Source organism: Dermacentor albipictus, chromosome 6 (assembly GCF_038994185.2).
Source record: "Dermacentor albipictus isolate Rhodes 1998 colony chromosome 6, USDA_Dalb.pri_finalv2, whole genome shotgun sequence".
In the NCBI taxonomy this organism is placed as follows: Eukaryota; Metazoa; Arthropoda; class Arachnida; order Ixodida; family Ixodidae; genus Dermacentor; species Dermacentor albipictus.
The window spans coordinates 38,310,528-38,336,165 of NC_091826.1; the positions used below are offsets into that span (position 1 = coordinate 38,310,528).

At 46.4% G+C, this 25,638-nt stretch overlaps 1 long non-coding RNA gene across 1 annotated transcript in view; it reads right to left on the bottom strand.

Moving 5' to 3' along the window:
- Nucleotides 1-25,638, bottom strand: part of LOC135914556 (uncharacterized) — a 275,492-nt gene that overhangs the window by 135,857 nt on the left and 113,997 nt on the right. Inside the window, exon 3 of the long non-coding RNA XR_010568337.2 lies at nucleotides 15,555-15,662. This is a non-coding gene — a long non-coding RNA (uncharacterized lncRNA). The remainder of the gene's footprint in view (nucleotides 1-15,554; nucleotides 15,663-25,638) is intronic.

Genomic DNA, 25,638 nt, shown 5'->3' on the forward strand with positions numbered 1-25,638 from the left:
AAGGCTCTGCTATTTCCGGCCTGAACAGAGGGGCCAACGAAAGGCCCCGGATGAGAAACGAAGAAAGCGATGAAGAAGTATTGCAGGAAAGAAAGAAAGAAAGAAAGAGAGAGAGAGAGAGAGAGAGAAAAGGAGAGGGGAGAGAGAAAGAGAGGGAGAGGGGGAGAGAGGAAGAGAGGGAGTGAAGGGGAGAGATAAAGAGAGGGAGAGGGAGGGAGAGAGAGAGAGGGAGGCGAAAGCAATGACTGAATAAATGACGTCTCAAATATCTCATTATCCTTGAACGACTGCAGGACAATGACTCGAGTCACAAAAAGAGCACAAAACGTATTACCCCCGTAAGAAGAGAAGAACAAGGTTGCTGAGCTAGCTGGTGCGTAACGGTAAACAAGTAGATTCGCGCACGAAGCAGACGATCGCGAAAGGAATTTACGCACGCTAAACAGGACAGCGCCTGTGCTGTAAATGCGCGAATTGTCCTTGTGGTGTCCTGTCCATGCGTGCACTCATTTTGTGTTCGTCCGTTCCGTGCAAGAAGCCGCTTATATACTACATTTACTCACGTCTCGTTGTAAGAAAGGCAAATGATGGGCGAACGTAGCCGCTCTATGAACAGTGCGGCCCAATGTTGGGCCCACGTTGGACCTGTCAGTTAGTCATGTCTGTAAGCTCGGAGGACAGCTGCGTCAGCACTGCATCCATTGCTTTGTCTGCTAAAGAACTAACATTTTCCAGTAGCGACACGATGTGCGTGAAGATCTGGAATTTTGACTGTTAATCTGCCAATATGATCAAATATTTGTCCAATTCTGCGCGCTACGTTTGCTGTTCTTATTGATCACCAACAGGCACATGACATGAGTATACACCTTTATGCAAAACTTGAAAAATTTAAAGACACCGACTCAGCAGTCCTCCTTACTCAATCATTCCGCAAAGCAGCTCCATTGCAATGCATCTTTCGCACATTTCCTAGCAAGCCCGGTTATACGACCGAACTAACTTGCTCCCTCCAACAACGTTCGAGATTGATACTTGACTTGAATGCCCCTATCTGGTGCTGTGACCCAGTCAAGCTGTTCTGACAAACAGCTTTTTCTCACAGTCCTTCTTTCTGTATTTCTAACAGATCGAAAATAAAGATTGATTGATTGATTGATTGATTGATTGATTGATTGATTGATTGATTGATTGATTGATTGATTGATTGATTGATTGATTGATTGATTGATTGATCGATCGATCTGCAAGTCTCGTTGCTTTGTGCCCCGGCAAGCGGAACGATTCCATCCTATGGGTGGCGGTTCGAACAACCCGCGTTTGCACGATTTGGAATGTCAACTCGGCTCGAGGCGTCCTGTTTGCGCACAGAACGAATCCAGAACGAAGCTTGCGGAACGCAGCCACCATCTCCGCGAGCTCCCTGGACAGTGTACTGCTGACGCTGAAGTGAAAGCAACGGGGGGCGTAGCTTCTGCAGATTACGTATTACTGCGCCCAGTTTTGCGGCAACATTCGATAGCGCGTTGGGCTTCTTGCAACAGATACTGAATCAGGCGTAGTTTACACGTGCGACCACTACACTTGCGACGCGAAAGAGAAAAGCGGTAAAATGAATCAAATTACCACTGAATGGTGAGTGTTGCTTATTTTGCTGTTGTATATGAGATGTTTATGTTTTACATTCCCCAGCCTAAATTAACGCAAGTGCGAATGCGGGACTTTATTTTTTTTTTAGTAGCGCTCGCTCTTTTTACTTGCGCTCACTTTGGCTCCGTCGCTTTCCTTTCATTGCCACAGAAACTTGACCGCGAGTACAAAGAACACAGAAAGAAAGAAAGAAAGAAAGAAAGAAAGAAAGAAAGAAAGAAAGAAAGAAAGAAAGAAAGAAAGAAAGAAAGAAAGAAAGAAAGGAAGAAAGGCGCCGAAAAAGAAATTCTCACTCCTTCAGAAGAGGACGCTGCCGGAGTCGGTGTAGTAATTGGCCATTACCTCCCAAAGTGAAAAATGACGCTTTTTCTCTCTCTTCCCCCCCCCCCCCTATGTCCTCTCAAAGGTGTGGGGCGATCGGAAGTCAGCGACGAAAATGAAGTTTCCCTCCCCCCATCCCTTTCCCCGTCGGCGCTGCGATCTCCGAGCTCCGACGCCGCCGACGAGAAAGGAGGAGGGGAGCGAGTTGGAAAGGGAGTGGAAGCGGCTGTTCGCGGCGGGCGGCGAGCAAATGTCGCAACCGTGCGATGGTCCGCGGCTGCGGAAGGATGGTGCAAGGATGGTGCAAGGTCGGTGCAACCGGTGAGACGTACGCACGCACAAGCGCAGGCAAGCGAAGCGGGCGTTGAGCCCCAGCACCGTTCGAGTGGACCGAGATAACGCGCTCAGTGGAAAGGGTGGTGACGTCGAGAGGAGGGGCGTATCGCTCTCGCCTCCCGGGACCACGGCTCTTCAGACAGGAGTGGTCTCGCAACCTCCGGTGGGCACATCGTGAAAGCTCCGACGAAAAAATATGGTACCAATAAAACCCGATCGCCACTCATCTGCGTCTGCTAATACTTTCTTTTTTCTTCGATCTCTCTTTTTCGAAAAGACTCGTTAGCGCAGTCGTTGCCGCAACGATGTGTTTGGAAATCAGCCGCTCGCGCTTGCTGCGACGAAGGCAGACGTGCCAAAGAGGCATAACGGTGCAGCGTCTGATGCCGGTAGCACGGCGGTAAACTGCAGGCGTGCTCCCGGCCTTACACCGCATACGTAACTGCGGCAATCATTTAGAAAAGCCCGTTATGGAGATTCGGTTGCATTTGTATTGAAATTTTGTTGCCGCCAAATTGACTTTCCGTTGACTTTCCGTTGACTTTACGTTGAGTGCCACGCATGATTATTCGCGAATAACCAGAGTTGATTCTTTCTTGCTCTTCGGCCTTAGTCCCGTTTCAGTAGTGGGGTTGGCGTTCTGAGCCTCCATTTATTTCGATTGCTAGTTTGGTTAGCGAGCGTGTCGAAGTTTGTGCAGCGCTCACAGTCGGGCGAAGGACAAGGAATGTACGTGGGACAAGCACTGACTATCAATTGACTTTTGCTTCGGAAACGCTCGAAGAAAACTAACAGCATAGTTATAACACGTGACAAAAAAACGTTTGCAAACTTGAAAGCGCACGATCAAAAGCCATTCGCACAAGCGGCACTCTATCTTAAGCGCTCGCTAGCAAAAAGCAAGCTGTCTCACTCAACGGTTAACTACCGAGAATGTAGTTCTTCTGCGCCCTTCAAAAACACAATGGTGCTGTCGAGACACAGATTGCAGCTTGCGTGCGAAGCAATTCACGCATTTCTTATCAGCCGAAAAGGGGAAGGCCATGCGAGTAAACCATCAATACGGCTTTGCGATAAAGAATTTGAATATTTGGTGAACTCGTTGCGGCAGCCTAAGATAGATAACGGGCCACTGTTGCGCTTGGTTTTGATAATGCGCTTTCAAGTTTACAAATGGTCCGGCTCTTCTTTTCTTTTTTCACGTGTTTTAACCATGCACTGTTAGTTTTCCTTCGTCGTGCGTTTCCCATCAAGAAGTCGGTTGAGAGTCAGCGCATGGTCCCGCGCACTTTCTTTGTCCTCCGTCCAACTGAGAGCGCTGCACAAATGTCAACGTGAAGCGGCCTGCCAACTCGCCTAGGTTTCCATCTTAATTTGTCTGTGTGGATGGGCGGGTCAGAGCGCTCGATAACTGTATGCAAATTAGCTGCGTAGCGTTATTTGTGCCGGTACAAAGGTGTGCTGGTATCGTGGTAGTTAACTGATATTCTTTCGGTCTTATATGCGTAACTGTCGCGCTCCATTAAAATACATTTAAATTATGTTGTATTTCGATTGACTTTCTTTTGCCTTCCATTGAATATCGCTTGAGTTGTAATTGAATGCAACGCATGGCTCTCCGCAATAAGTGTTCCTGGAAACCTTTTGTACGTAATATTAAGCATTGTTACTACTGCACTGTGCCGTTTCCGCACTCTTGTTTTGCTTAACTATTATGTACAATAAATGATCGTTGCTACACGTAACCTCCATTGAAACATATAGGAAATTAATTACTGCATGTTCGTTCCGGCGTAACCTTGTTGATTACATGACACTGCTCACACGGCATTGGATGTACGAGTGACATACGAGTTAAGTGACAGTAGTCACGTATAAGTGGCACTTTACATCGTTTTACAATGTTTCCTCATGTCTATAATAATCATACGCCAGATAAGTGTATTGAAAGAGGAAATAGTTTTGTTAGCGAGCCACTGTTGCATTACTACAGCGCCGTTTATAAGGCACGTTAGCCATCTAGGCGCTGTCAAAAGCACGTCGATGTTTCTTTTTTGATACACTTATTTCTTCTTGTTGTCGCTAATATGCTTTCGATTGCCTTATCTTGGTTCATATGGCGACAAGCGTGGTTTGTGAAAGATGCGAGCTGTTCTCGTGTAAGTCATGCATACAAAATCTCTTGGCACAAGTCAGGCCGCTCGCGGAAGCTTTCAGCCCTGGAGGACCGTTCCAAGTGATTACAAGTAAAACTAAGTTGGACGGAGCGATGGATTTGTCAATCGAGAAAAAATATGTTGGCGCGTATTTTTTTCCCCGGCTCTCCTTTGATCTTTCTGTTGCCAACTTGCCAACCACGCGTTCTTTGTTCATAGTTCTTTGTTCTAGGAAGAGCTTAACGCAGAAAGTTGAGCCCCTTGAAACAGGAACAATGGCAATGTTCCAGCACATAAATAAAAACAGAAAACAGCACATAGACAAAAAGAAATGAAAAGACAAGAAAGGCAGGAAGCGGCGGCACTAGAAAGAGCAGCGCTTGGCAGGAAGTTGGGTTGTTTGTCCAAATTAGAGGCTGGCTATATTAATTGCCTTCATCATATTTCATCGTTCGCACTTTTCAAAATCCGCAAACGTTCTCTTTCATTGTTCGAGAAGGCCTCAGGAAGCTTTTCACAAGTGTTTGTCTAGACGCGGTGGCGGATATGCTCATTCCTCTTACGCTTTGGTGTGTACCCACCCTCATTGCTAATTAAATCATCATCATCATCATCATCAGCAGCAGCAGCAGCAGCCTGGTTACGCCCACTGCAGGGCAAAGCCCTCTCCCATACTTCTCCAACTACCCCGGTCATGTACTAATTGTGGCCATGTCGTCCCTGCAAACTTCTTAATCTCACTCGCCCACCTAACTTTCTGCCGCCCCCTGCTACGCTTCCTTTCCCTTGGAATCCAGTCCGTAACCCTTAATGACCATCGGTTATCTTCCCTCCTCATTACATGCCCTGCCCATGCCCATTTCTTTTACTTGATTTCAACTAAGATGTCATTAACTCGCTTTTGTTCCCTCGCCCTAATTAGGTACGCCTCATCAAAGACACCAGCTAACGAGAACAAAGGACCGCGAGTGCCCAGCCAGTTTATGCGTATACCCTACAAAGACTCCACGGGGAAAACCGGCTACAGGTTTTCTGCGGATTGCCAAAAGCAAAACTTTGCGATTACTGCGCCCGATAAAAAGCTCACCACGGCTATGTCGTTGCACCGCAGAGCTCGAGGTAGCGGGTTCGGTGCCGCGGCCACGACGGCAGTACTTCCACGGGCGCGAATTTATTAACCAGAAGGTAAAAAAAAAGAACTGTCGCGTACTTAGACTTAGGGTGCACGATAAAGATCCCCAGGTGATCAAAATTAATCCGGTCTCCCCTATACTACGGCGTGCCTCATACTCAGATCGTGGGTTTGTCACGTGAAAGCCGCAGAATTGAATCAACTTAATTTTAATAAAATCCACACGCGCGCACTTCCCTCGACGGGGAGAGTTGTTCATTTAGCCTTCATCTTCTGATGATGACAATAATAATAATTTATCGGCATCCTCTCCGAAACTGGGCGATGAGCAATAGTTGCCTATAGCCTGCTTGAGCTAATCGAGTAATCGATACATATTTATCAGTCTAGCATTTTCCCATGTATCATTATTCTTTTCCTACTTCTTTAGAACCTGTATATGCACCTTATATAGTCGGTTATCTATGCCTGTAACTGGCTATCAATGGTCCTATGAATTCCTTCCCTAATTCGTTTTCACTAATACTCCCAAATGCCTCTTCTTTTTCTCCGACTGCTGACCGCTGAATGCTCGCCAAAAAAGAAGAAAAAATAAAAACCTCAACTTCACAACAGCGCCACCACACCAGCGTGACGTCACGCTGTGTCGCCTGTCTGTACATACACAGCTCGAAGGAGGGAAACGCTGGGAGGAGGAGTAGACGCAGAAAGGCCTCCCGCAGGGCTGCTATATGGCTCAACCAAAAAGGTCTGACGTCGTCACATGCGCCGTTACTCGAGCGTCAAGTAGTAAGCGCTGCTCGAGGGCGAGGGAAAGAGTAGATAGGGAGAAAGGAGGGAAAGAGAGAGGGATTGCAAGGGGGGCTCACGCATACAAGCCAAGCAGGAACAAAAAAAAAAGAAATAACGAAAAGAGCGGTGCCCGTAATAACCGGCCGCCGCTCTGGCAAAAGCGAGAGGGGACATCGGCGGCCGGCAAACTGCGAGTGAAGGCTTGCCCTACCTAAACCCCTCCACCGCTCTTAAGTCAGCTTCTTCCACATCAAGACCCAACTCCCTCCTGCTTCCGGAGCACCCAACCGCAACCCCTGCGCTCACTGCAGCCTGCCGTCACGGCCGAAACGAGGAAGGAGGAGGCACGGCGGGGTGGCTGGCGTTGGGCTGAATAAAAGGCACGGGAACATGTGTACCGCGTTTTCGCGTCGTATAACCAGCCCTGCATGCGCGCGCGCGTGACCCGCGCGTGCCGGCGGCTTTGCTCGGTCAGTTATAGGACCGAGAGGTTCGCGAATTCGGCAGCAGCCTTGAATGCACGAGGTAGCCGATAGGGCTTGCTGGCCATTTGCCTCCGCTTAAGCTCGAGTGTTGATCAAGTGATGCCTGCGGTTTAATTAAGCGATGCACCGGATCCGCCACCATGGCACTGGCTAACACCCCCAGGACTAGATGTGGCACACATATACGCCGATAGCCAACAAAGTGGACGGGAGAAAGACGCCGAGGTTTCGTAACTCGTAATCCAGCGTATACGCGCAATGCGGATAACGTACGTGGAGGCTCGGCTCCCACCTGGGTTAAGTTGCCTTTTCGCTCACGTCGTCACTTGCTGCCTTCATCGAGGGCGCAAATGACTTCCGTCACGTGGCGGTTAGCGTTATCGGTATGGTATGGTATGAAGAACTTTATTTAGGTCCTGAGGGATCAGTCTGGGACTGATGCGGGCCGCTCCCACGTCGGCATAGAGAGGCCGAGCGCCTGTCGTGTCGAGATCGAATTTCTGTGCTTCTCCGGCAAGGTCGGCACGTGCACGGGTCAGGGAACAAGCCCCTCCAGGGACGTTCACCTCGGCAACCGACCCTCGAAGGTTAGGTGAAATGAACCACTACATCTCTCAGGTAATTTTCCTTCCTTTTTTTCAGAGCCCGCGTGATTACGTGCAACCGTGGCGAGTACAATCGCGGACGCAGCGACCAAAGGAGCTCGTTGACGTTTATTCAACATCATCATCATCCTTACCATCACCAGCACCACACCCTAAAACACCACCCCAACCATCATTTTAATTTATGTCAGTTCGAAGGCCTCTGCTAGGGATCACCGATTATTGCTGTCTTGCGTCAGCTGACTCCGCCCTATATCTGCGAATATCGTAATATTATCACACCACACGTTCTCCTGTCGTCCTTGGTTGCTTGACCATTGTTACTAGAGCAATGACAAAAAATTGGAGGACGCTTAAGCTTCGCCTTCAAGAGTGGAACGCGACAGCGTTCCCGTCGACCCACCAAGGGGTGTAAGACAATGGGCTACGGCGCAGCGAGTACGCGCCCCGCATTGGACGCGGTGAGCGTCGAGCAACGCAGCGTTCGGCGCGGCAACGAAATGTGCGCCTGAGCAAGCGACGCACGCCTGAGCCTTAGAAACAGCTCGTTTTTAAGGCAACACCGCATTCCCTAAAGGCGCTTTTGTACCGCTTTGAAGCATCGAAATGGTACCGCTTTGAAGCATCGAACTCGTGGCTCAGATTCAATAAAGAAAAAAAAAAAAACTCGTGGCTCAGCGGTAGCGTCTCCGTCTCACACTCCGGAGACCCTGGTTCGATTCCCACCCAGCCCATCTTGCAAGTTGTTTTTTATTCATGAAGTGCCTGCTGGGATTTATAGCTCACGGCTAACGCCGCCGACACCGACTTTTCTGCGACACGAGCTCCTTAACGCTGTCGCGTTAAAAAAGGCCATAAAATTGAAGACGCAGGACCTTAGAACGATGGACTACTGACATATTTTTTACATTGTTTCCTTCGTTTTTATTGTTCATTAATTGAAGGTAGTAGACCTCTGTAAACCATATAACAAATAATAGCAAGTCTCGGAGCGCCCTAAATAATTTAATAAAATAGCTTCTTCACAGTCACTTTCCGTTTCCCCTCCAAGGAGGTGTCTGCGCCATGACGTCACGAAGCAGTAGGTGTCACGTGAGACCAAGACACATCGCGGCGCTTTGATGCTCGCTTTTGCTGTATCGATCGTCTACTGCGCTCCTGCATCGGGCCTGACAACGACAGTATATAGCGAATGAAACATAAACAATCCCTGCCCCCCTTCCCCCATAAAAAAAAAAAAACTTTTTACCCTATACAAGACATGCAAAAAAAAAAAAACTGCAGTTTCGACCATACCATACCACTTCTGTTATCATGACTACTCTGTATTTCTGTTCTTACCCCCTCCCCCTTATGTAATACCCCGAAAGGGGCCTTTTAAAGGTTAATGACTGACGATGATTATGATATACCGAAAGGGGCCTTTTAATGATTAAAAAGGACGACGACGACGATGATGATCATGCGAAGCATTACGCGATACCTGGCGCAGTATTATGCGCAGTAAATCTTCGTTTCGTGCGGCATCGGTTGGAGTAAACAAAATGCGCACGAACCTTTTCCTGGTGAGAAAGAAGAGGACGAAAAAGAAAACCATACTCGGTGAATCTATTTAGCCTCAGACCAAATACTTTAATGTCAACATCATCATAACTAGTCACATCCTTCTTTTATGTTCGCGAAGCCCTGTGGGATTCCTGCAACGGACACCAGAGGACATTAAAACGACGAGCGGAGCAGGCTCCTAACAGTTACTAAAAGACGGCTTCGAACGACTACACCATTACAACCATTTGGTGAGAAAAACAAAAAAAAAGTATGATGATTTTCGTAGCATAGGTTGTTTGTTTGTTTTTTCCACATCTGTTACCTACTATTTCCCGTCATTTCACCAAAATGATCAGTTGATTGGTTTTTCGTAATTTTACAGATTTTTTTTAGATATTTTATTGCATTAAGGCAGTAACTTTTAGTCCAGTCACGACTGCAGCCTTTCATGTACTACAAAAGAGTAAAAAATGATCGGATGTGGTTGTAACAGATCATACATGAACATATAAGCGCGCTGTACACAGGACGTGTCAGACATGACCCCCCTCCCCCCTCCCCCCACATCTCCCCGACAAGACATCTGGCGCCAGGACACCGGGGACTACGGGACACGCCCAAGTATCCACTTTATAGGAGTTCCTATATTCATTATGTGAGTTCCTATATTCATTATCTGAGAGGCATGTCATCACCCTTATCGCAGCTGCACCTTATTCAGAAACTAAGGCCAACTGACTCGCGCATACGATATCCATCTGCCTATCAAATCTAATTCCGCTCGCAGTTACTGCCGACAAAATTTTCCCTTTGCCGTATATTCCGACTTTCTCCCGTTAGAACCGAGCTAATTCCTACCTTTAACCACAAAAAGAAAGAAAAAGTCATCTTGTTAACATATAATAGTTTCTGTTTCTTTCACTATAAGGAATCTTCTGTGGTAGAAATCAAAATTTTCCGTTTCTTTCTTTGTTCTCTCACATTTACATTTTTTCCTGTGCGTAGGCTTTCAATCTACTACGATAATTCAGTCTCTATAGTATTCCTTTCTCCTGGAGCCAATGCACGCCAACATACAGGACACTGGTAGGGCACTCATCGAGGGAGCTGGATGGTGCGGAGTATGCTAGGAAAGGTTCGTATACCGGACTCGTTGTGCGGAGGGGTTTCGAATGCGAAGGAAGACGAGGGACCAGTCACAGCCACTCCCCCCTCCCCTGCCCTCCCGTCCACCAGAATAAACTCTGGAGCCCGAAAAAAAGAAATTCAGAAGAAGGATCACCCATCAGCCGCGACGATCAGTCGGCCATCCGTCTTCGTGAGAGGCCCCGGCAGTGCTGTTGCTCGTTGCGCGGTTTATGCTACATAAAGGGCGCGTGGAAGGGGGGGGGGGGGGGGAGCAGGAGGAATACGGGCCTGCGCCCGTCTGATCTCGTGGCCGGGGTCGTGACCTACCCTTCGGCGCTCTTCGACCCTCGAACGCTGCCAGAACGGAGATCCCAGTGTCCCGTCGAACGTGTATACACACCGCCGCTGTCAGATGAGGCGCACTCTTGCGCAATCTGTGTATATACGGAGCCGCACGAGAGAGTGTACACACGTGGGCATACAGCCTTCGACGACGTGGAGAGGGGGGGGCGGGCACATATATGTGACAACGCCGCCAGAGTGTATGAACGGAAAGATGGTATCTCGGTAGGCTGGGTGGATACGTGAGCTTGTGAGTGCGCGTATGGGCTCGTGTGTGTGGTGCCGTGGGCTCGGAGATACGACAGAGGTGGAGCAGCGTGCATGAAGCGAAAACATTGCGTTCGTTCGTTCGTTCGTTCGTTCGTTCGTTCGTTCGCTCGCTCGCTCGCTCGCTCGCTCGTTCGTTCGTTCGTTCGTTCGTTCGTTCGTTCGTTCGTTCGTTCGTTCGTTCGTTCGTTCGTTCGTTCGTTCGTTCGTTCGTTCGTTCGTTCGTTCGTTCGTTCGATTGTTCGTTCGATTGTTCGTTCGATCGTTCGTTTGTACGTTCATGTGTGCGTGGGTGCGACACAATACAGGTCAGGGGCAGGTACGACTAAAGGTAGAAAAACAATGCCTGACAATGCCCCTACCACCCGTGCACTGTCCAACAGTCGCATGAATACTCTATAAGAGATTAAACAGTAGATAGTGGATGCATCGTAGGGGAATGAAAAAAAAAAACTTACACAGCAAAATTACTGACAATTAATAACACAGACAAAAAATATATAATTTTACGAACATAAACCACATAGTGCTTGACGTCATACGTTTTCTATGCGAGTGCACAGGACAACAAATAAGATTTAACAACATTTTCGAAACGAGACATTGACATACACTCTTTCACATTAGTTAGAACTGGCAGGTGTTGGTTTAAATAAAGTTGGTATTAGGAACTTAAGTTGTTTAGTTCCATACTTGGTTCTACAGAGTGGAAATTGAAGGTGGCTATATCTTAATTTGTATTGCTTGTTATTAGCTAAGTATGTGTCAGTAAATGCAGACTCATTTTACTGTATCTCGCCGTGTATGTATGTAGCTAGCTTGAGGTTATTTCTGATCAACATTTGGTATTTCATTATTGTAAAAGGATTATGCTGTATTCGAGTCATCCGAGGTTTTCTATGTCGTGGACAGCTTGTTTTTGAAGGAATGTAGCCTACCCAAGCTTGTTTTGCTTGTGGTGCCTCAGATCAATAAGCAGTAGTATAGATGAGAATGAATGAGTGAATAATACAACGGACGTATTAGCCAAGTCGGAACCAGATGCCGGAGTTTAGAAAAAGGTGTGGTTAGACTTCGAAATGCTCGAATGCAATTTATTTATATGAGGAATCCAATTCAAATTTTCGTCAGAAAGTGTACTCCTACAAATTTAAATACTAATACCTGCTCAATCACACAGGTATCAAAACGAAGAGAAATATCAGTGATATCAGGTTTGTTCTGGGCTTAAAACACAATCAACTTAGTTTTAGAAACATTTAACTCAATTTGATTGAAAGACAGCAGAATTAGCGACTCACGTAAACAACGTCTTCATGTCTGTGAAGTAAACAGAGAAAACGGACGGAAATCAACCGTTGTCTTGATTGAAATAACAGGAGGCGAGAACGAATTAAGCGGACGAAAAGGCAACTTATCTCTGGTGGGAGCCGAACCCACATTTCCCGCATTACTCGTGCGATGTGCTTTGCCAATGGAGCTACGGCAGTGGTAGTACGCACCTGTCTAATGTCTTGAATATTTGTTTATGTGTTTACAATACGTTAGCCTTAGGAGCATTAGCTAGCGCCATTCACGGTAATGGTGGCGGTTATGCCTTTCAATTAACCGCTGGTTCGAAATTGAAAGGATGCGGCAACCGCGGAAGGAACGTTCCACATCCGCCGCTGCGACCATGAGCATGGCGCTGGCTAACACTCCCAGAGCTTTCTTCCCCCTCCCCTCCCTCCCTCTATGTCGTCTTTCTATTCCCGTTTTTCCCGTCCCCCAGAGTAGGGTAGCCAATCAGGCGCATTTCTGGTTAACGTGCCTTCCTTCTTTCTTTATTTCCTCCTCCTCCCCAGGGCTATAATCTTGCACACATATGCAGATATTCAAGAAAGCTGACGTGTATATGTGGCCACCACTGAACTGATAAACCGGAGTGTACGCCGAATTTGTGCAATCATGAAGCAACACTCTATTCCTCCTGTGGTTTCTCTTGTTTATTTCATTGACTACTTGTTTCGTACGGCTGTGTGTACGTTTCGCGCGATGTCATACGTGCGCGTGTTTGTCGATGTGCCTGTGTTTGCGGCTGTGTGTATATGTATATGTGTTGTGAAGCGCGGCGGTGATAGAAGCGGGCGCACAACCTGAAGAAGAGTCGGAAACAAGACACAAATACGTGAGCTACGCGAGACTATACAGCGTATAGGATAAGAGGACACTTTCATGACAGATGGCACGCTGCAAAATATAAGTGCCTGCGAAGACAGCTCATTTCACGACGGTTTAGCGCTGTAAAGCTTGTTAAAAGTGAACTTAATTGTAGGACAGAGGGCGGCCATATATTTTTGAATTATACAGCACGTGACAACGTGCTTTCATAAAAGCGTGCTCACTCATTGACAGCGAAGTACAAAACGTTCGTTAGAAAAACGGCTTATCACGCCATGTTCTACATAAATTACAAGGACATCAACGACGTACTTCCGGCAAAGCAAAAGTGACTTCTGCCAGGCGTCCCGAGCAGACGACGCGCACCCATTACTTTTTTTTCGTCTGCTGCGCAAGGCCAGCGCAACGAACACAGTGTTCCTTGTTGATCTCTCCCACTTCTTCGCTTTGCTCTTAGTATATAGTCGTCAGGGTGACACGCGCTGTTTTCAAATAGAGTTGTTTCACCGTCATTTCGTCTTCGTCGTGAAAACCGTGCCTCCTCGCCACTTATTCAGGTACCGCTGCGACAGCAGCAACATCGCATCCTCGCGCAAACGGGAAGCGCCGCGTCCTCGGGACAAGATGCGGGCGTGGCGCGCACGGAGAGAGCGTCGCTTATTTCGGAACCATGCAACAAACTTGCACGCCAGCGGAGAGCCCCAGATGAGCTCGCGTCGTCTTCCTGCATCCCAGTCGGATCGGCAGAATTTATATTTAAGCCCGCGCCCAAGGCGACGACGTAGTAAAGCTTTTGCTTTCTCGGCCACGAGACCTCGCGCGCTGCAGAAATAAGACAAGCGAAAAGCCGAGAAAGCCTGCAGCGGAGGGCGAACCCCGAAAAGCGCTTCTTCGCTTCCTCGGCCTTCTGGGCCTTCTGGCGCTCTTTCGAGAACAGCGCGTGAGAGCGCGTTTCTGTGCGAGTGTACGAACAACACGCGCAAGCTTCTAAGCGGCCCAATAAACGGGCATCGACGCAGCGCGAGCTTAATTTTGTCTTTCTCTCGCGGTCTCTCGTGCTAGGAAGTGCTTGCCGCGGCCTGCACGAGTCATTAGTTCGGAGGACAAGTCGTCCTCCCGACAGACGAAAAAGCGCGGTGTCGTCTGCTGCGGGGCAAGGGCGATTGGCCGCGGACGACTCCGCTAATGACGTCTGCACCGCGCAGCGCCGCTGTGGGAAAAAAAGAACGGGAAATCCGAGTCGTCGTCTGCTAATGCAGGAATGCGTGTTGTTAATGCAGGAACGACAACAAGGCTAATTCTTGGGCTAGTTGGTGCGGTTTACTCATAATAGCAAAGCCTTTGGCGCAATTGCATCTCTGTCCTGTTTAGCGCTGTCCTGTATTTCTGTCACCTCCCTTCCTTCTTGAATTGCGCTAAAGGCTTTGCCATTATGAGTAGGAACGACGCCTACGTTTTCTACTCTGTTGGTCATTCCTTCCTTATAAAAAAACAACAAAAAACATGCCCCAGCCACATTCAATAATACAACCGTATACAACCACAGGCATGGTACTCTGTATAGGGATGGGGAATGCGATTAAAAGATTCCAGAGGAGAGTGGGGAAAAAATGGCTGTGGCTTAGCTATGGTTAAAGCCAGGATGCGAAGCATACTATAGCCTTTATTTTAGTTGTTGAACCACTGTTTAGCCTGGTGAACTGTTGTTGCTTGGCTATATTTGGTTCGGCTAGACGAAGAAATGCAGGCGAGCGCACGAGCTGAGACCCGGCTATGTAGCTACGCGGCCGCAAGCGAGCGCACGAGTTGAGCCTCCGCTTTTGCAGCTGTTGACGTCATATTGTAGCTACGCGGCCGCGCGCGGCGCAGCAAGAAAGAGCGTGGTTGTGCGGCTAGTATGCTTCGCATAAAAAGACGATATGTGTGCGTTATAGCAAATACGATTGCGCGCCCCCCACTTTCAAAAAGTGAAACGTCACTGGTGGTGCTCCGAGGAGGCACATGACGTCACAAGGCGCGCCTCGCCGCGGATATTTCTTTCTCTCTCTCGCTCCCTAGTCACTACTGCGCATGCGCCACTAGTAGCATCGAGCCACAGGTGTTCCGCCACCGCCGGTTGGTATGACGTCACACCGCGTTCCTCGTCGTTGCGCTCGCCTCCGCTCGCTTCGCCAGCTGCGTCGCATGCCTGATAACATGTCGGAGGATTGAAAAGGAGAGCTCGCGTGCGCCGCAACCACAGTTGAGGCGGCAGTACGGACGGCGACAGTTCTGATAAGCAGGAGGAGGCCTGGAATAGTAACGAGATGAAGAGGAAACGAATCGCCCAGGAAACAGACGAACAGCGCGCCGAACGACCGGCTAAACGCCGCAACATAGCTAGACAACCAGACTAACCTGGACTTGCAATCAAGATTAACCAAGGCTAACCATGCTATGCCTTAACTTTCGCTACGTATATCTTGGCATAGCCGAGCTAAGCCACTGCCAATTTTCTTTATATATATATATATATTTTCCGATATGGGCAGCTTTTTATTGGCTGCACAATCTTTTGCGCAGTAAGCTTGACTGACCCCCGAACGAAAGTCTCGCAATACGTGCGAGGACCCGTATAATGACTCAAGCCTACCTTTTGAGCCTGAGCCACCAAGTCGCTAGGTAGACGAACCGTGGGTACGGCGTTCATAGCGTCCTCCATGTGGTCGCGGTTTCGTTACAGCAGCACACAGCGAGAAACCTAGAAGAGGCGAGACGTAAACGGTTCAACACGTCCCATTGTTGCAGTAGCTGGAAAGAGCCAGTTGTAGAAAGCTCTTAAACGGACGTAAACTAAAGAGAAACACTAAAAACCAGCGTAGGCTGACAGATTATTATTTCTGAACTTAGTTTTCGTTAATTTCGCGATAACAGTAGGTTGGTTATTAGAGGAGAAAATAAAGGTCAAAGGTTCGTTATTTGTGCTTCGCGCCAAACACCCCGCATCGCCGGTATACGTCAGTGTGACGTCACGGATTTCGAAGTACCTTCTCCGTACTTCATCCGGCTTAGTAAAGGTTCTCAAAACTTGCTACGTTCACTCTGTGGTTCTTTTACGGTGCAATATGTGGTCAATCTTCACTGACAAAAATTAACTATAAGCCAGAGCAGAGGCCGTTAAAATTTCTGACGTCACGTCGAGCAAGTGCAGAAACTTCACGACAGTGTTTTCCCCGTCCTCCGTCTTTCTTGTCTTTTATTACCCGTTCTTCTGGCTTATCAAGCGTTTACTCACAGTAACAGTGGCTTTTTTTTTATTGCAGAAGCGTAATTTACTAATGCAACTATAACCTTTTTCTTGCCCCTCCCTCCCCCCCCCCCACCACCCCTTCTTTCTTCTTGAGAACCAGGCGTTCAGTGGCTTGAACTCAAAAGTCAATGATTGATCAAGGAGGACAAAATCTGTGCAACTCTTTTCTTCTTCTTCTTTTTATGGTATCTTTTTTATTCATTTTGTATTATTGTTGTTAGGACAGTGTCTAGCTATATATACAAGAACGTTAGCCCTGACAAACACGACGTCTTCTCGCCGAAGCGTTAGACCCAGCGACATTCCTTGTTCGACGACTGTTAATCACTTCAGGACCGTTTCGTTGACGTATCGCAGACAGACTACGCGAACCGTGCTAAATCTCCGTATTCGTTGTGTGGTTTTTATTTTAAATGGTGACTGCTACGCGAGTGCAGTGGTAAATCGATAAGCTGATTAATTGCTGCAAGCATTCATTTCATATCTCACTGGTACCACCACTCACTTGATTCAATTATTTCACCTTGACAAAATTTACAAAGTTAGATTCCGGGATTTTACGCGCCAAAACCACGATCTGATTACGAGGCACGCCGTAGTGAGGAACTCCGGTGTAAGTTTGACCACCTGGGGTTCTTTAACTTCAACGTGCACCAAATGTACGGCACACAGGCGTTTTTGCATTAACCTCGAGAAGAGGCCGATGACATATCTGCTGCCGACAGTTCCAGTATCATAATCAATCACTCACTCAATGATGGAGGCAGATGTCACTAAACTCAACTGACGCGGGCCTGGTAAGTGGACTCGTCACGTAAGAACTACCTTTGCGCTTGTCTGGCGAAAAAATGGTTAACCTTCAGGGGAACCTTTACCTGCGTGGGAATTTAGCGCCACACAGCGGTACGGATGAGGACAATCGAGCGACATCAAACGCTCTGTGGTCTGCTCAAGCTGACACACAGACTGACACATTTAATGTGGCACATGTACTGACGCGTCATTTCTAAGTTGTAGAAACTCAATCACACGCTTCACGCTCGTAAAATATGATGATATTTAGCAAGTATGAAGCTTGGCAAGTATATTTCAGGTAACTTGGGTATATGATATTTTTAATTCCACACTGAAGTTGTCATATTACGTATCGACCTGGAGGCACAGGCGTAATACGTGACGTCATGACAGGGAGAAAATTTTGCTCAGATTGTATCAATGGGGCTAAGTATGAAAGACGTTGCTTATTAATAGTAATAATAATCATCCTCATAATAAATTAATAATAATAATAATAATAGTAATAATAATAATAAAGACCGACCACAAAGAAGCTTGAGAGCAAGTTAAGGACCGCGCAAAGAGCGATGGAACGAAGAATTCTAGGCATAACTATAAGAGACAGAAAGAGAACGGTTTGGATGAGAGAGCAAACGTACTCTAATCTACATTAAGAGAAATAAATCGCGCTGGGCAGGTCATGTAATGCGCAGATTGGATAACCGTTGGACCATTAGGGTGACAGAATGGGTACCAAGAGAAGGGAAGCGCAGTAGAGGACGGCAGAAGACTAGGTAGTGCGACGTAATTAGGAAACTTGCGGGTTTGGAATCGGTTGGAATCTACTTGGAATCGGTTGGCGGAGGACAGGGGTCATGGAGATCGCAGGGAGATGCCTTCGTTTTCGCAGTGGACATAAAATAGGCTGCCGCTGCTGATGATGATGAATAAATAAGGATGCTGCGGACGCACGTCGCAACTATAGGGTGCGATCTTGTACGCGTTCCAAAATAGAACGGAGGCGGTTCGTTCTTTATACGTCACGAAATAGGCCGTATGTTCCGTTCCGTTCGTCCGATAGCAGACGACACGGAATGATTGACAGCAGATATCACGTCACAATTGACGTCATGGCGTTCGGCACGGTTCAAATTGACGAATCGTATTTGGCTCAGTGGAATGAACGGCCTCCGTTCTATTTTGGAACGCGTACAAGATCGCACCCATAGTGTACCAGATTAGAGTACACTGTAGTCGCAACCGCAGCGATCGGAGGAACCACAGAGTTACGGAGCGAGCCAGTGTGTAATGACGTCACGAGCATTCACTTATTTGTAGAAACAAGTATTAAACTTTTTAAGCTACTCTGGCACTTGCCAATATCTTTTTCTATTTTTGAAGGTGTAGAGGGTTTCAGCCTTCGCTTAACAAAAAAAAACAAAAAAACAAACAAATGGAGAACAAATCAGTTTGGGGTTTTACGCGCCAGAACCACGATATTATATGAGGCACGCTGTATAAAGGGGTACTCCGGATTAACTTTAAACATGTGGTGTTCCTTTACGTGCTCCTAAATCTAAGAACACGAGACATTTGCATATTCTGCCCCCCCCCCCCTCGTCACAACGTGGCCCTGTAGCGCCACCTCGAGCCCAGCAGCGTGATGCGTCTCGGTTAACCGAATAAGTTCAAAGTAATATTATTAATTACTATGCCAATTTTGTACACTTAAAAACGCTTTGTCAGATGCGGTGGCCAGAATCGCTAGCTACAACTGCCCACGCCACGATGTTTCGCAATCATAAACCATGGTGTTTAATACTATTTTTATTTAGACGAAGTAATTATCCAGCGTTTGCGACAATACTCGTAGAGAAGATCTGACGGCCCCAGTAATTAATGTGTTATAAATTATCACTACGCAATGAAATCTTCCATATCTCTCGGGCGTATATTTCTTGCCCAGAAACGACAATCGTAATTAAAATTTAAATTAAGTTACGGGGTTTTACCTACTGAAACCACGATCCAATTATGAGGCACGCCGTAGAGGCAACATCTAAGTACATGGGTGTTTTTGCTTTTCGCCCCCATCGAAACGCGGCCACCGTGGCCGGGATTTCATCCCGCTACCTCGTGCTTAGCAGCGATGACGACAATGGTAATCTCGATCTTGCGTGCATTTACTTATTTAGCACTCGGGCGTTTACACGAATTCAACAGAAAAGGGTCGCGTCGGTTTTTCTGGTGGAATCGGCTTGTCGTGTTGACGTAAAGGCTAACAGGTCGGGTCGAACGAGCGTCAGGTCGAGTTGAGCCAGCTCGACATGCGTGGGGTAGGTCGACGCAGCCACGCTCGTTTGCTGCGCGCCGGACGGACCGGGCCAGATAGCGCTAAGATTTTCGAGGGATCAGTGACGTCAGCGTTGTACGCGGGGGCAGATAACAGGACCAGGCAAAGACAACCACTGTGGAGCGCACCCTCATTGTCGCGATAAGAGCCATTAAATAGAGCTGCTGCAGTCGGAGGCGGGAAGTTCAAATGCGTCGTTCAGACCCGTCGGAGGCGAGTTCCCGTAAATGCGGCCACTTCGGGCTAGGTCAGCCCGATTTCTGATTCGACCCAATTTTTTTTCCACGATAAAGTTTTTCCATCCATCCGCTAGCTCCCGTCGGGTTCATGTAAACGTAGCCACTCTGGTCCGCACCCTACTGATATATGCGTATGCAGTTCGTGGCTTGGAAAATGTGCGTAGCAATGGTTATGGTTAGTTACTAGATAAGCATCAAAGCTTGCAGACATTTCTGGGAGTATTACTTCCGGGGTTTGCTCTAAAACGCAACATTTTACGCAAATACAGCGGTAACCTATGTTACCATTTCAGCGTGTAATGCATTTTTGATAATCAGCTCTACAGACTTCAGGCCTTCTTTTCGGTGAAGCCACCTTCCTAAAAGCTCCAATGTATTTTTCGAAAAGCTGCGTTACTCTCAATGAAGTTCTAGATTAGACACTGTGCCAAAATGGAACCGCCTACGCTGTACAACATATATGTTGTAGACACACAACACTGCATATAACAGCTTCATTATCACAACCACACTGCCAGGGGCGTAGCCAGGGGGAGGGGGGGGGGGGCTTATGGGGCTTCAGCCCCCCCCGAAATTTTTTCGTGCTGTCCATGCACCACCGACCAAAGCGACCCCCGGCGCCGGAAATCATTCTGTATTTTGTCTAGAATGTCTTTTTGACGCTCGAAATGACATTTAACCGCGAAGATTGCAAACTCGGACTGGATTTCGTGGCAACGCCCATACACCGGGAGTCACATAACGCCAAGCAGTCCCATCCGAGCACAAAGTTTCAAGGGCGCTTTGCTGGTGAGCGGGCTCGCCGCGGCATCTCACTGAGGCCACGGAATCTATGGAGCGCATGGATATCAATTGCGAAACTTTATGGGTATAAATCTCATAAGCTCTTGATGTGAAAGGTGCATTGACATTTCCAAAGTTGTGCTTTATATTTTCAATTGCGGAACTTTGTGGGTTTAATGTTATTATATAAACATTTGACGCCAAAGGTGTATTGACTTTTCAAAAGTCTTACATCGGAACATGCAACGAGACAAGCCAAATCAACACACTAGCAGACGAGTTGACAAAGCAGGCAGTGAGGTCCAATGAGACGAAGCGTTGGGGTGGTTCATTTGTGCCGTCATGTCACATAAAAAAATATAAACATTTTTTTTAACCTACGCCAGAACATCCACGTCAAGACACTAAAGCCAGCCAAAGTAACTACGTTCTTATTTATTTTTTCTACTTTGACTTTTATTCGCGAGGACACATTGAGCCTCTTCATTTTTTTTTTTTTTTGTTGTTCTCGCTACCCTACCCGCGGGCTGCCAGAGCCAGCCAGAGCGCATACGTTTGTCTCGTATGGCCCCGACCACCATGCGGTGCACTTCGGTGCGCGTTCGGTTTGCTCTGGCCGAGTGGATTTTCACCTGACAGAGTTTTGGACGCTTTCTGGCTAGCAGACGCGAAAAAAAAATGGTCGCTCGCCGCCATCACTGTGGGGACTCGAAGGATTGCACCGCATTCCTTGAGTGTAACCTTTCCGGAAAGTCTTGTTTCGCCGCTGTTGGATACTGAGCAGTATGCGTATGGTTCTCAGTGGACCAAGCGTCTCATGTTTTCTTCGGTATTCCTTCCGTAGCCCCATTAGGTGCCCGAAGCAGGCATTCGATTCTGGCCAATATACTTTCTTATCCGTTTTTTTTTTCATTTCGGTGCCTCCGCCTCACAGAAAAAAAATACATTGTTGCGGCGCAGCGAATTGTCGCATGGTGAAAGTTCGATTTTGATACTCCTTTTGCGGAAAGTAATGGGCGACGGGACGCTTCAGTTGCCGGATACGTTTATTATATTATTGCGAAAGCAATTATATGGACACTCCAGGCGCATTTCTGCCATCGCCCTCACGTTTCGTATAAAGTCCAAGGGTGATAACATCGTGACCACGCGCTGCATACTGTATGTGCGAGTGAAAACGTAGGAGGGGAGGTGGAATGGGTGAGCGGACGATGGTGGCTCAGTCTTGTGTGCGCAAAGGAGAAAAGCGGGGAGCAAGCGCGCCGCCTTCCATCGCGCGCAATACATCGGGGGGAGTGGATGGAATGGGGGCGGAATCTAGGATTCTGTGAATCTATGATTGTGCAACATGTTTATTTGCCTTGTTTGACGCATTATATACAGTTACTTCTTCTTACATACATAGACTCATTGGAGACTTATACGTATACTTAAATATCTTGTTGCGAGGTTTTGTGTATACATGCAGTGAACTTTGTTTCCAGTGACACTTTTTTGTCCTTTATCAAGCCGTATTTTCGCATTTGTATATCCCATTGTATCTTTGCATTTATATTGTACGAGGGCGAGTCAAATTAAAGTGAGCCTACCCTAACCACGCAATAATGGTTCGGTTCATTATCTGCGAGGCATAAGCGTAGGAGAATGGCATGTCTCGTTTACAAAAGTGACACACAGGTGTGAATATAAATGTTCTTTAATGCTCTCATACACTTGGTTGAATAAGGTTGCGTCACATAATGGACACTTCAAAAGTTAAACAGCTCGGTGTCGCGATTTTTTAGACAGCTGAAGGTGTTTCCAAAACAGAAATTAATCACCATATGACTGCCGTGTACGTTGAACACTTCATTTCATTGACCAGTGTGAAGCGTTGGAGCAAACGGTTCAAAGGACGTTGCAAAGACATTCCAAGACCGGGCCAAAACCACCGTGCAATGACCCCCCTCCCCCACCCCACCCCCCCACGTCCCCCACAATTTCAAAGGTTCATGAGCTGCTGAAACAAGAACGGAGGATAAGCATCGATGAACTGGCAGACCGTCTGAACATCAGTCACGGCTCGGTTCACGCCATAACTCATGAGCTTCTCGGTTATCGGCTCTTTGGTGCGCAATGGATCCCCAAGATTTTGATCCATTGCGAGAAGATGGAGAAGTTTCGCGCTGCCTTGACTCATCTGATCGGGTATCACAATGAGGATGACGACTTCTTGTTTGCAACTGTGATCGGGGACGAATCTTGGTGCCACTACTACGAGCCTGAAACACGACGGCAAAGCTTACAGTGGAAACATTCGAATTTACCACGCCCAAAGAACGTAAAGGCCATCATTTCCGCTGGAAAGGTGTTGTTGACTTTTTTTTTCGATCGACAGGGTCCATTACTGATATAATTTACTAAATCTTGAGAGGCTATCAATTGTTTCCGATATTGTGAAACGCCAGAACGGCAGCGTGTCGCAATCAAGTACGAACAACGTGGAAAATTGACGAATGGGGTCATCTTGTTCCACGACAATGCCTTAAATTTCCCCACGTCGCTTATGTGATTAATACAAAACTGGCAAAGTTCAAGTGGGAAACGCTGCAACATCCGCCATACAGCTCAGACCTGTCACCTTGCGACTTCTACATTTTGGGGCAACTGAAAAAACAGCTCAAGGGAACTAGATACAGACTTTTTGAAGCAGCAACCCAATGAGTTTTATAAGACGGGAATCACGCGACTCGTTAGTCAATAGGACAAATGTCTCAATTCTCATGAAGACTACTTTTAAATAAAGTGCCCCGTTGTTGGCTCATTCATTTGACTTGCCCTCATATATCTTGCAGAACTCCTGCTTTTTATACGTGCTCTCTGTCGCGACTATAACTTCGGTGCAATTACTCACGATACACGACCAGGGACAGCTACTCCTGCGTAATACATTGGAACAAACGACAGCGTCACTGAGATTTTTCACTGGCCATTGCATATATACAAGAATGTAAGCACGGTTCTTGAATGACAAAGTTTCATTAACATATTTGTCCTCAACTTGTTCAGTTCATTGCCTTTTAATTTTTCATATCAGCGGCATGCACTGCTTTCCTGGTTTCGAACTGATATAGTTCTAAAGTTCGTGTGATATTTTCTTTACCTAATAAATAGACAAAAAACATGGAAGCATTGACGTCAGTTATGTTGGGCACAATTTTTGGCACATACGAGTATAATATTTTATGAAAAAATACATATTTTACTTGTATTTACAGTGCGTAGCTTTCAAGAATTCGTTTGCAGCATCTTTGGCAATGACAATGCAGTTATTATTCATGTATTTGATCCCTCGATAAATTGCTTAAGAGGAAGCTTTAGCTCGGTCCCAATCCGACGCGGCCTATTCAAATACTTGTAAAACGCAGAAACGCTTTTCTGAGATAATCCTGCTGATCGTTTTTATTGAAATTGGTTGCATTTGAGAGAGAAAGTTAAATCCTAGCGTCTGTTGGAAACAGAACTTTGATTTAGGGCCTGAATTTTGTTTAAATTATTTTGAAAAATTCGAAAGTTTGAAAAAATAGAAGCATGACGTTTACAAACTGATAGCTATGCATGAAGAACAGATATACTGGTTCTGTAAACGGCATTTATTATAACAGTCAAAGCGGACAAGTTTGCTGTGTCAATTTGTATCTTACGTGCATTGGTTACGTTGTGTACAAGGGTTCTGCAAAAGCCGTATTTCCACAATACTAAATTTTTTGAGATTCATGTGTAGCATATCTATTTTGTCCGCTGTAGATGTACTATTAGGTGCAATTCACAGAATTGTGATATCATATTTAATTGTTGAGTCACGGAGTTTTAAACTTGATAGTTTCGTTTTCTTAAACTTGTCAATTTTGGCCAATTTTTAATAAATAATTGACCACGTAAATGAAAAATTCGAAACCAGTAGTCACTAGAATTAAACTTTTTCTTTTAATTGCAACAAACCTCCTCAAATGTGGTGAAGTGGTCGCAGGGAAAAACGAATTCCCCTTCTACATGTACTTAAATAGGAGCACCCGAGCTAAAGCTTCCTCTTAAAGAGGAAGCTGAGCTGCAACGTGCAGCCATATATATATATATATATATATATATATATATATATATATTGGGCCAGTGGCGTAGCCCCCCCCGAACAAAATTTCTGGCTACGCCACTGCACACTGCAGATGAAGCACGTTAGCAAGCACGTTACGCGCCTATTGTAAGCTTTGCAACTTGAGTGATAAAAACTGATGATTGTGCGAGGTGAACGCCTCTTTAAGAGGAAGCTTTAGCTCGGGCCCAACTCCGACGTGGCCTATTCAAATACATGTAAAACGCAAAAACGTTTTTATGAGATAACTCCTCGACCGATTTTGATGAAATTTGTTGCATTTGAAAGAGAAAGTTAAATTCTAGTGACTGTTGGGAGCGGAATTTCGATTTAGGGCTTGAATTTTCTTAAAACGATTTTCAAATATTTGACCGTTTGAAAAAAATAGAAGCACGAAGTTTACAAAGTCATAGCTCTGCATCAAGAACTGATATCGCGCTTCTGTAAACGGCATCCATTAGATCATTCAAAGCGGACAAATTCAATGTGTCATTTTACATCTTACGTGAATTTGTTACGTTGGTTACAACGGTTTTGCAAAAGTTGTATTTCCCTACGATTAAATTTTTTTATATTCATGTGCAACATATCAATTTTGTCCGCTTTAGATGTACTATTGGATGCTATTCACAGAATTGTATTATCATTTTTAGTGGTTGAGTTACAGAGTTGTAAACTTCATAGTTTCGTTTTTCGAAAATTTTCGATTTTTGCCAATTTTTAATAAAAAATTGACGACCTAACTCGAAAATTTGAAACCAACAGTCACTAGATTTTCAGTTTATCTTTTAAATGCAACAAACCTTGTCAAATTTGGTGCAGTGGTTGCCGAGGGAAACGAATTCTCCTTTTACATGCATTTAGATAGGAGCACTCGAGCTAAAGCTTCCTCTTAAAAGAGTGGAACGAGAGCGAGCCAAGCCGCAGAACGCCTTTAGCCGAGAAGTCTGGATACAAGTCTCTGTCGTCTGCAAAAATCCAGAAGCAGACGACACAGCGGTCCGAGGCATTGCCCTGGTGCTTTTGTCCGCCAGAAAAGCGTGGCATTTGACCTGTTCTTGCTTTATTCTCTTTTGTTCTTCAATATATGTGCCGTTTCCCACCATCACCGTGCACTAAATTTTCCAAAGGCTACGCTTTCACTAA